The sequence below is a fragment of the Helianthus annuus genome, chromosome 3 (assembly GCF_002127325.2).
Source record: "Helianthus annuus cultivar XRQ/B chromosome 3, HanXRQr2.0-SUNRISE, whole genome shotgun sequence".
NCBI classification, from domain to species: Eukaryota; Viridiplantae; Streptophyta; class Magnoliopsida; order Asterales; family Asteraceae; genus Helianthus; species Helianthus annuus.
The window spans coordinates 36,908,853-36,922,028 of NC_035435.2; positions in this window are offsets into that span (position 1 = coordinate 36,908,853).

A 13,176-nucleotide genomic window follows, 5' to 3' on the forward strand; every position below is an offset into this window, starting at 1 on the left:
AGCTGGCAATGGAGGAAACAAGAATAATAATCAAGGCAGGAATGGTAATGGTCGGGGCCAGGGCTGTTATGGCTGGGGTGACGTGGGGCATTTTAAGAAGGATTGCCCTAAAGAAACTCAAGCCCGTGGAAGAGTTTTCACGATTGGAGCACGCGAGGCACGCCAGGATCCGAACGTTGTTACGGGTACGTCCCTATTAACCAACACTATGCATCTGTTCTATTTGATACTGGCGCTGACTTTAGCTTTATATCTATAGAATTTAAGAATACACTTGGCCTAGTTTAAAGTAAGCTAGACGTCCCATATTCTATAGAACTGGCAAACAAAAAATTAGTCGAAGCAAATGTGGTGATTAAGGGTTGTACACTCGAACTTGGAGAACGAGAATTTTCTATTGATCTTTTACCCATTGATTTATGAAGTTTCGACGTTGTTATTGGGATGGATTGGTTTTCTGACAACCGGATGGAAGTAGTTTGCCATGAGAAAACCATCCGCATTCCACTGTTGAATGAAGAAACGCTTGTGGTTCATGGGGAAAAGCGTGAGACACCCGTACAAATCATAAATTGCATAAAGGTGCAGAAGTGTCTCCGAAAAGGCTGCATAGCCTTTCTCGCTCACGTAATCGACAAGGAAACCAAGGAGCCAAAGGTAGAAGACATCCCCGTTGTGCGAGAATTTTCGGAAGTCTTTCTTGAAGACTTGTCTGGACTACTTCCATAGCGACAAGTGGAGTTTCAGATAGATCTAGTGCCAAGACCGGCACCAGTGGTGAAGGCACCATATCAGCTAGCTCCATCAGAAATGCAGGAGCTATCGACTCAACTTCAAGAGCTGCTAGACAAGAGATTTATTAGACCGAGCTTTTCACCTTGGGGAGCTCCGGTATTGTTTGTTAAAAAGAAAGATGGCAGTTTTCGTATGTACATTGACTACAGGGAGTTGAACAAGCTGACCATCAAGAACGGATATCCCGTTGAGAATACACGAAGAAAGTATCCCCAAAACGGCCTTTAGAACTCGTTACAGACATTACGAGTTTCTTGTCATGCCATTCGGCTTAACCAAGGCACCGGCGGTATTCATGGATCTCATGAATCGGGTGTGTAAGCCGTATTTGGATAAGTATGTGATTGTGTTTATTGATGAGCACGAGCAACAAATGCGAGCTATCTTGGAACTCTTGAAGGAGGAACAACTTTATGCGAAACTTTTAAATTGCGAATCCAAAATTCACGTGGGGTTAGCAGGCTATTAAAGACGATTCATAGAGAACTTTTCGAAGATTGCTCAACCGCTAACGTCCCTAACCCCGAAGGATAAGAGGTTTGATTGGGGCGAAGAACAGGAAACAGCTTTTTAACTGTTGAAAGATAAACTTTGTGACGCACCTCTTTTGTACTTACCCGACGGTACCGACGGTTTTGTGGTTTATTGTGATGCGTCTCGACAAGGTCTTGGTTGCGTGTTGATGCAACGGGACAAAGTCATTGCATACGCGTCTCGTCAGTTGAAGGTGCATGAGAAGAACTATACCACGCACGACCTTAAGCTAGGTGCAGTGATATTCGTGTTGAAGATCTGGCATCACTACTTGTATGGTACTCGTTGCACAATCTTTACAGACCGTAAGAGTTTGCAGCACTTATTCGATCAGAAAGACTTAAACACGAGGCAACAAAGATGGGTCGAGTTATTGAAGGATTATCATTGTGAGATAAAGTATCACCCGGGCAAGGCGAACGTTGTAACAGACGCCTTGAGCCGCAAGGAGTGTGCAAAACCTCTAAGGGTTCGAGCCTTAGAAATGATCATACAAACTGATCTCACTTCACGGATTCACGAGGCGCAACAAGAAGCGCTTAAACCGGATAATCTATGAGCCGAATCATTGCGTGGAATGGAGGCGCAATTGGTGCCAAAGGAAGATGGAACATTGTACTTCATGAATGAATTTGGGTTCCAATCTTCGGCGATCTACGCACGCTTATTTTGGACGAAACCCATAAGTCAAGGTACTCTATACATCCGGGATCAGACAAAATGTACCAGGACTTGAAGGAATTTTATTGGTGGCCTAAGATGAAAGCCGATATTGCTACTTACGTGGGTAACTGTCTTACCTGTGCCAAGGTTAAGGCGGAGTATCAGAAGGGTCTAGGGTTGTTGCAACAACCGGAGATTCCTGTATGGAAATGGGTACAAATATCGATGGATATTATTACTATGTTACCCAGAACTCAAAGAGGCCATTATATGATTTGGGTAATTGTTGACCGACTCACTAAATCTGCGTATTTTCTACCGATTAGTGAAAAGGATATCACTAAGAAACTGGCTGAAATATATCTCAAGGAGATTGTAGCACGTCATGGAGTTCCTGTTTCTATCATATTAGATCAAGATGGTCGATTCGTGTCAAGGATATGGCAAACATTTCAGAAGGCCTTTCAATTGAATCTTAGCACGACCTTTGACCCACAAATAGACGGCCAAAGTGAACGGACGATACAGACTTTGGAGGACATGTTGCGTGCTTGTGTGAAGGACTTTGGAGGAAGCTGGGATACTCACTTGCCACTAGTGGAGTTTTCCTACAATAATAGCTATCACACTAGCATCCAAGCCGCCCTGTTCGAAGCTTTATATGGGCGAAAGTGTCGATCCCTGCTGTGTTGGGCGGAGACCGGGGATAAACAACTCATTGTTCCGGAATTGGTTCAAGAAACCACAGACAAGATTGTTCAGATACGAGACCGTATCAAGGTGGCTCGTGATAGGGAGAAGAGTTATGCCAATAAACGACGCAAATCATTAGATTTTGAGGTTGGAGACATGGTATAGTTGAAAGTCTCGCCTTGGAAGGGCGTAGCAAGATTTGGAAAACGTGGAAAGTTGAACCCGCGTTACATTGGACCTTTTGAAATTCTGGAGAAAATTGGAACAGTTGCATATAAGTTGAAACTACCGGAAGAGCTCAATAGTGTACACGACACGTTTCACATGTCTAATATCAAGAAAAGTCCTACTCAAGAAAAACTCGTCATTCCAGCAGATGAGATTCATGTCAATGACAAACTCCAATTTACTGAAGAACCTATTGAGGTTACAGACTGGAAGGTCCACAAGTCACGGAGAAGTCGTATAAAGCTAGGCAAAGTTCGTTGGAACGCACGTCACGGTCCAGAGTTTACATAGGAACGTGAAGATCAAATCAAGTCTAAGTACCCTCACTTGTTTCAAAAACTCCTCTGCAACCGATAACACAACTTGAATTTCAGGACGAAATTCTTCTAACGGGGGGAAAATGTGACAACTGGCATTTTTTGGGTAATGTTCGTACAATGTGAACAGTGTTTAATGTTATATGGTTATGTGTTTTGAACATCTTAAGTGCATGATTTCATGGCATACATTTAAAGAACTCACAAAAACATTTCATGATGCATGATACTCCTTGGTCTCGACTTGAAACAGTTTAGACAGTGCACACTCAGATAAATTAGTAGTGCTGACAGGGGTTCAGTACTCAGATAAACAACGTATTTAGGACACAAATTAAGTCCCAGAGCCAATGTTATACTAAACCTCATGTGAGAAAGTAAGGGAGTATGTTACTGCTTTCTGAGAGACAAACGAACACAAAAAACTGCCCGAAACTAGATAAAACTTGCCAAACACCACAATTCAACAAAATTCAGCTTTTCCTAGCTTATGTAATAGTCAGAAATGATGCCAGAATGCCCAGAATAACATAAAAAGTGGCAGAAACATTATCACGACATAATAACATATAACGCCATACAAGTTACCAATATTGATCCTTTAAGCGATCCGATAACTAAACGAACACCCGAACACATCTGGAAGCATCATACAAACCAGTTAAATTTTCTAGCAATGTTAAGCTAGTGAAATTCATCATACACAATGTTTTACATCACACACACCTAAACACCTAATCATCCTAACTAATCATACATACTACCATCCTTTAAACACTTAGGAGAATTTTAAACAAACTTGAAACCCCCCCCCCCCTATATGAACCATCCCCTATGGAACCCACACCCTTCACCTTGTTGACCAATCCTCCTAGATGGTCAAAGATCCATTTTTTATGACCCATAACATAATGGTTTGGAGGGAAGGTAATAACCATCATGTTGAGAACCTTATCGACACCCCTAATTCCTCGTTTATCAATACCACAACATCACAAACTCACCACTCTTTTCCCTCTCCTATTCTCGGCCGAAGGTAACCCCCCCCCCATCATAATCGTTCATTTATTTCTAGCCATTCCAAGCTTAATCTAAGGTGAATCAAGCATAATCAAGAAGGTGTCAAGGTCTGGAAGTGGAAGGACCACTCAGTGGAGCTATTAACCACCATCTTCTCTTCATCTTCATCATCTTGTTTCTACCCTAGCCTTGTGCTTGTAGTAAGTTCCCTTGTACACCATTTTTCATCTTGTTTTAGTAGATGTAACATGTGTAGAACTAAAAATCTAAAAGATCTTACGAAACAAAGAAGATGAACACTTGAACCAAACTAAAAATCACAAGAAAACAAGTTGTTTATGATATGTGATAAAGTTGTTTCATGATTGTTTATGTGTATGATGATGAACACTCCATCAAGTCTTGTTAGATGACGATTAAAAACATGATCTAACAAGTATGTGTAAGGATATAGAAAGATCTATGTTGAGCATATTGTATGTGAAGGATGAACTTGAAAAATAAGCATGTTTAAGTGTAGAATTTGATTCTTACAAAGTATGGTTTTTGAAAAATGAAAGATTTGAAAGTTTAAAGTCCTAAAGTGTATACATGTTAAGCATGATATTATTTCTTGAAAATAAATAAGCTTGTTACATATGCAAGAATGAACTTGTTGAAGCATTTAGAACATGAGATGTTGAAGTAAATGAATTTTTGCAAAAATTGATGACTAGTTGTAAAGTGTGAATTTTTACAACTTGATTCATATTAATTATTAAAGAATAAACCATGTTTTTAAGGTTAAAAGAACATGTTAAACATATTGTTAAAAGACTAAAAGTTTTTACTAACTTACAAGTTTATAACTTCATGAAAAATGCATTTTTATGCATATGTTAGGTTTGTAAAATTGTAGTGGATGATTTTTTGAATTTTGAAAATCTTAAACACATGTTTTAAACATGGGAAACCTCCAATTTTCAAAGGAAACTATGGCAAAATTTTTATAAAATTTAAACACTTAGAAAATATATTTCTAACAAGTTCTTAGAAGTTATCTTGATTAATGATTTTAAATATAAAAAATTCCCATAATTTTTGGTAAAAATACAAGTAATGGAGGTTGGTTTTTAAAAATAAAAATTATTATAAATTTATATTTAGGAAAATATATATTAGAGATCACATAAACTATGTGCTATGTGTAAATTATTTGTATTAGTTATATTAAAAATTAGGGACTTGAAATAATAAATACAAACAAACACAATAAACATCTCAAATAAAAATTCCAAGAAAAATTCACACATATGCTTCGGACATGATTATTGGACTATTTGGACACTCGGACATAAAGGACATACTATATATATTCCGGATTAAAAATAATACATCAAGGCTTGGTGAAAGATATATTTTCTTAAAACCGAACAAGCGACAAAATATATATTTTTCCAAGTGATATAAAACATACCATATTTTGTCAAACACAGAAATATATTATTTTTGAAGTGTATGAGAATATTTATTTTTCACAAACCACTAAAAAATATATTATTTTGGTGGAAACTAAAAGTATATTTTTTTCTAGTTATGATCTTAAAAATAAACTATTTTTAAGATATGTGTGAACACTTATATTTACCAAATTGAAAATATAGATATTTTTTATAAACATATCTTAAATATATATATATTTTAAGGATGCAAGAATGATGGTTATAATTGTGCAAGAATAATATTCCAGAAAAATTAAACATATATTAAGTATGAAATACTTCATAAATACAAGAATATACGTCTTCCTGTACGTACAAATACATGCCAACATATACTACCAACACTTTGTAAAAATACACTAATACAATTATTGTACATAACTATGAGAATACAAAGTAAAATACTCAACATACTCATAATACAAGTATACATATACTTGGGAATACTTACAAGTGTATAATACTAAACAAACGTTATCATTGTTTGTGAAAACTACAAACACACGTATATGGAAACAATATATATCAAAACAAGTTAAAAATATATTATTTTTAACGAACCTCTTATAATCACAATTGTTATATATATGCAATGCATGCTAATAATGTAAGTTAAAATATAATATTTTAATAATATATTGAACTTGGAATTATATATAATTATGAAAATTATATAAACATCATACACCGAAAGTGCAACTCAAAGCAAATACAATTCCAAAACAAGTCATAGTAAATAGACTAAGAGTCATTACAAGACCGAGGTGTCTAATAAAACCTAGCACGTTTGTAGGTTGCAACACGACCCGAGGAAACCGACTTTGAGTACGCACTGTTACGGACGCAAACTTGTGAGTTCATGTCCCCCTTTTCTCTTAATTGTTTTCGGATTTATAACTCTCGAGGGTGAAATATATGTGTCGATGGTATGGTTTAACTAGGGAATGAACTGTTAGATCATGTGAGCGAATAGGATCTCTTTTAAGTGCCATTAATCTTGTTTAAGACCGAGGGGAAAAGGTGGTAGATCTATCGGGTGTAGCAAGCCCCACTCTTGGGTCCTTGCGTGTCCCACATAGTGCTTTTGTTGTTCCAGCCGGGTAGACCGGAGGAAATTCGCTAGGTTTGAGTGCTTCCCTATGTTGCCACATATATTAATGTCCTTTCAAACCATTAATGATCTGTTCATAGACACTTTGCACACTTGTTATTGAAAGATCTCTCAAATGTTTAAAAGTGTATTTGGAACTCACTCAAAACGCATGAACTCGCTCAACTTTTGTTGATTGTTTTCAAACTTACATGTATTTCAGGGAATTAGATAGATGGATCTTGGTGTCGGCGTTGTTTTCAAGCTTTTGCGTTACAAGTTTCGATGTCATCCCTTTTGGAGGGTTTGGTCCATATATCTCATCTTTAATCTTTAATGAGATATAGGATGCAAAGCCTCATGATTTAAATCTTTTGTTGAACTAGTCCTTTCATGGAACTTAAAACTTGTTTTGGAGTGTAACTTAATTTAAACTTATGTTGGTTTGTAATTTGAACAACTTTTGGTTTGTAATATCTTAGCTTATGAATGGATGAACATCGTGTATTTTAAATCATGTAGTTGTTTATTACTATCGTATTCAATAAAAACTGATCGAATCACACCGCACGCTTCCACAAATTGACGGGTGTGACAGACAAAGGCAAACTTAGCCATTAATTTTATTTAAGCATTTCCTACTAGAAGCATGTATACCCCAATTTTTTTACATATTTCGTTCTTAGCTAACAATGTCGTGCCTATTATCTTTTTTCTACAGAATCATATTTGCCACTTTTTTGGCTGCATCAAAAGAGTGTTGCTATTTTAATCTATAAAGAGTGAGGGATGACGGATAAGGGATGAGGGATGCGTATAACATAGGCTGAGTCGTGGAAGTGACGGAGAGGAGGAGATGATTGCATGGTGTAGAGGTGGCAATGAGTGATTGGGGTGAGTACAACAGATGGTCTAAGAGAGTGATCACATTTTCGCATTTCGGTAACAAGGTGATCATATTTATACCTCACAAATAAGGCGGTGATCACCTTTACACTCCCAACGAATGAAGGTAGGGATCACCTCGATCTCCTCATCTTACTTGTCTTGGTAGTGACTAGTGACCACTTTTAATAGTTCCCCTAAATTTTGGTAGTGATCACTACTAGCAAATACAATTTATGTATTTGAATGTAGATATAACATTGAGCATCACCCTCCTCATCTCACTAGTCTACATAGTGATAACCTTTAATAATTCTTCAAAATTTGATAGTGATCACTACTATAAAATACAATTTATGTTTATATGTGTAGATATTAGATCGAGCATCACGAACACTTCTCTTGCTAATCCATAATCTTTACTGTTGTATGATAGGGATTATTTTAAGCATGGTGATCACCTTTAATAGTTCTCCAAAATTTGGTAGTGATAACTATTAACAAATACAATTTATGTATTTGAATGTAGATATGACATCTAGATCACATTCGCTTCTCTTGCTAATCCGTAATCTTTACTTTTGTATGATAGAGCTTAATTTGAGCTTCTAGATCACTAAGATTGGACTTAGACGTGTTTAGTTTTATTGTGCAACCCACACCTATCACAAAGTTTGCGATAGGTGTTCGATTAGAAAAACATGGTCGCATATTAACACCAATTGCATCTTTGTTGGAGAATTTGGATTAGTGACGGAAGTTTTGCATCTGCCTTTCTTGTCGCCAATCGGTTGGAAAGACCGTCGCAATTGGTCAGTTTTCTAATAGTGATGGGAAAGATAATCGTTACTAGTGCCATCAAGTTACACATAACGACTTGGTTATTGACTATTACACCTTTCTCAAAATAAACGTTTTAAGGAAATTAATATAAATAATAATTAAGTAAAGGAAATTAATATAAACAATAATTAAGTAAAAAACAACTAATATGAATAAGAGAGAAAGTAACAAATTTGATTGGAAAAAAATGAGGTAAAGCGAATATTTTTTGAAAACCATGAAATTTTAGTCTTTATTTATTTTTACCAAAATAGTAACCTTTAAGTTTTACTTAAATTGCAGGCGGTGTCATTTTAATTAAAGAATTTACACTGGATTTCCTTTATGTTACTATTTCCAATCAAGCGGTATCATTTTCTCCAAACCCAGTTAAGTTTGGATGGTAGAATTGGTTAGGTGGTGATGCAATAGTTGTTTTGATGGGCGGTTTGGTTTGAAGAGCAGCAGTTGAATCAACACCAACAATTTTTATTGAGTCTTCAGTAGTACAAGTAGTCATTGTTGTAAGAATCGCTAGGCGCTAGTCGGCCGGCTAGCGATTAATCGGGATTAGTTGTGAATAATCGAGATTAATAGGATTTGGATATTTATAGGTAATTTATAGTTTTATACACATACTTAAAAATGCTTATTTTTATTAATCCCAACCATATGCCCTCATAACCCCAGATGACCCCTCCCTCTTTCATGTTTCCCTCTCAAAGTCACAACACACACAGCCAAATCATCATCGACTCCCACTCCTCTCTCAGCTCTCTCTCTCTCTCTCTCTCTCTTGTGATCTCTCTCAACCGGCAACCCCTAGTTCATTGTATACTTGATGTTGTATGGTATTGTTTGGTTTACTTGTTTGAATACATGGATTTGATGTATGATTGTTGTCAAATCAAGTATAGGGCTGCATGTATATGTTAGTTATGAAACCATGATCATGTGTGGTGTGTGTGTGTATGTGTGTGTGTGTGTGTGCAGTTGTGAAATCGGATTTGTACATATATGCACGATTATGTAGGAAGATAAGGGTTGCATGAGAAGCATGATCTTGATAGGAACTTGCTATTCGATCTAATTACCATGATGTTATGCATGTTAAAATAGCCGAATTAGTGTGAACAATGATCATAAACACGTTATAGGTTACTACAGAAAGATAAACAACTTCTGATTGAAAACTTGGGTACATGACGAGTGTTATAACTTCGTTAATGTTTAGAGTTAAAGTTGAGATTTTTATAGTAGATAACCCTTGGAGATTATGAGATACTCAACTAGAATTTCGTTAATCGGGTTGGTGAAGATATTTATATAAATTAAACCGTAAACTATCATTAGAAAATGACAATTTTGACCATTATATGGAATATAATTTTTCACAAATTTTCTATAAGTAATCAAGGACGCAAGAAAATTAAACAAACCATAGTGGACCTTTAGCACATCTCATAAAATATTTGTAATTTTTCCTGACTCGTTTAGTATTCTAAATAAAGTTCATGAAACAGCTCAAAAACTGATATTAAGCTCGAATTGTTGGAACATTGGGTTAATGTTTGGAAGTGCTTCTATTTGCTTTTATAAAGTGTTATTGGATATGTTAAACCTATAAAAGTGTTAGTGAATGTGTACTATGATAATTTAATGGTTAATGTACACATGTTCATAAACACATGTACGTGTAAATAAATGATATCATGTATGCATAAATACTTGGGGTGGACATCCATGAAACTTATTTCTGAACTTGTTGTTATATGTTAAGCATGGAAGTATATGTGTGTACATGTACGTGTTATAAACGACCTATGTGAACTGTGAAACCCTAGTAGCTTGACTAACAACATGGTAAATATAGGACGCGTTTGACCCACATTCCATTAGTTGTTTAATTCTTGCCGAGCAAACTAAGGTGAGTTTTCACTACTTTTCTAAAAGCTTGCATCCCTAGTTTGAGACTACATTATCCCTAGTTTGGGACCACATATATTCCTGGACGGAATACCATTACTTGAATACCCTACTTTAAATTCATGTCTATAGTGGACTAAACGACCTCTATCTTAAAAGTCCATACCTTTATACCGATCAGTTGCTTGGTGGCAAACGGAGTATTAGTTGATAGCGCTATTAGGCTTGATAAACCTCCCACTATGCTCAAAGCCGAGCGTGAACTTTTGACTCTTACTTTGCATCAATGCCGAGAGACATTGATGTGGGGCACAAAAACTTACATTGTCAATATTCAGAACCACTAGTTTAGTTGCTTAACAGTGGGTTAACTACCCGTGACATGCCTTTATAACTTTCCTGTTTAAACTTACTTTTCGTTGAACTAAAACTGTGAACTCGCCAACCTTTAAATACACTTAAGCATGGTTTGCAGGACGCTAGGTGCGGCAAACATAGGGACTTGCATATTGGAGTGTCGTTGCTTTACTAAATTGTTTTCTTTTATTATGCAAAACAATTGTGGGTTTCGCTATCAAACTTAAACTTTCGTCTTGGAACATTGAAAAAAATATCACTATTAATGTTGAATTTGGTAGTTAAATATTTAACAATTATTTTTGGATGGTTCAACATGATTAGTGGCTTGATCCTGGTATGTCACGCATCTCGCGGTAAAACCCCGCATGTGGAATTTGAGGGTGTGATATCTAAGGTCATTGATAACCCTTCTAGTTTAGATTATTTGGGATTCACAATATACCCTCAAGGTGTTAAAATGGTTTTAAAATTCCATTTCCATGTTTTCAAAATAATCCCCGAAGGAACCTTTGACAATGGTTTATAGAAGTGGTGTTAGCCCTTCCGCTGTAATGAAAGAGGTGGTTCCCTCTACAACAGTTGAGCTTTCTGTGGTAGGTGGTTGTTTTTTAGTGGCTAAATTTTTAATGGTTTTTAACTACTCATGTAAAGAGCCCAACTGTTGGGTTATTTTAGGGCTCAACTAGATTTGAGACTTAGGCATATTAGTGATCACCTCCTTGAGGTTTGAGACCTTAGCTATAAGCTAAGCCATGAATTCTTTTAGGGTCATTGATAACCCTTCTAGTTTAGATTATTTGGGATTCACAATATACCCTCAAGGTGTTAAAATGGTTTTAAAATTCCATTTCCATGTTTTCAAAATAATCCCCGAAGGAACCTTTGACAATGGTTTATAGAAGTGGTGTTAGCCCTTCCGCTGTAATGAAAGAGGTGGTTCCCTCTACAACAGTTGAGCTTTCTGTGGTAGGTGGTTGTTTTTTAGTGGCTAAATTTTTAATGGTTTTTAACTACTCATGTAAAGAGCCCAACTGTTGGGTTATTTTAGGGCTCAACTAGATTTGAGACTTAGGCATATTAGTGATCACCTCCTTGAGGTTTGAGACCTTAGCTATAAGCTAAGCCATGAATTCTTTAAAGTTTTGATCGTCATCCAACTTAATGGAATCATCTGCACCCCCACCAATGGTGGTTATGACACAGTGTGTAGTTCCATGCACACTTTTTATGCCCTTTTTTTCTTGGTACTAGGACCTTCCAGTTGAGTCATTACTCCTTATAGTTTCTGAGGCCTTAAGGAGTTGCTCAGTTGTTGCCCGCATCGTAGTCTTAAGTATGTTATCACTATTATTAGGGTTGCAATAGGTTTCCCAAGAGAAGTGATAGCTGCACCTGTAATCACAATATCAGGATTTACTTGACTTGTGCTTGCCTCTCCAACTTGTGGGCTAAGGATAGGTACCTCAAGTTTTTGGACCTCTGGATGTGATTCAGTCTCTATGATTTATGATTAAGATTGGTCATTTTTACGGAACAAAGGAATTCTGCCTTTACAAGGTGTTGTTCAAATAATGAGAGAGGAGATGTGGGCTTATCTTGTATAGCAAGATCCTTTTATAAGGATTTTCGCTGCTTTGCGGTTCTGAGATCTGATGATGTGAAGAAGTAGCATCAATCTCTTATGGTTGAGTTTTGTTAGGATCTGAGTTTGGTTTTAATTGTCTTTTACGTTTGAATTAAGATGAAGATGAATGAGTTGTGCAGCGGAATTAAGATGGAAGCAAACTTTTCACAATCAAACAGGAGAATTGCTTTTAACATACGAGTTTAACATTGAACCGAATGATTGAATTTAATTTCAACAACGATTACAATTTGCAAGTATGCAACAAACTCCCCCTCAGCCTAAGCTCACAGTATTTGTTCATGCAGGAAGAAGATAGTGACACAGTATTTGTTCATGCAGGAAGAAGATAATGAAAGAGCTCATAGAACAGTACAGAGCACTGTTCTATTTATAGGCACGAGCAAACCACTGAAGCATCTAAGCTGACGTCACCATGAAAGTGACATCTAACCTCCTAACAAACTCTAACCTCTGATCTATACAACCTCTGTTAGTGCACCTACGTCTGTCAACTACGTCTTACATCGAGTCTTAGAGATGAAGAGATCAGATATGACACGGAAGCCTAGAAACCCTAGATTGTAATAGATTTATTCATGTTTATTGATCTAGGTTCGCTGATATGTCCTTGATCAGATCAGGTTCGCTCATTAGGCAGTGTCAGGTTCGCTCTTATGGTCTTGTATGGATCGCTTATATGTACATGGGACTGGTTCGCTTATATGGCTGTCCATA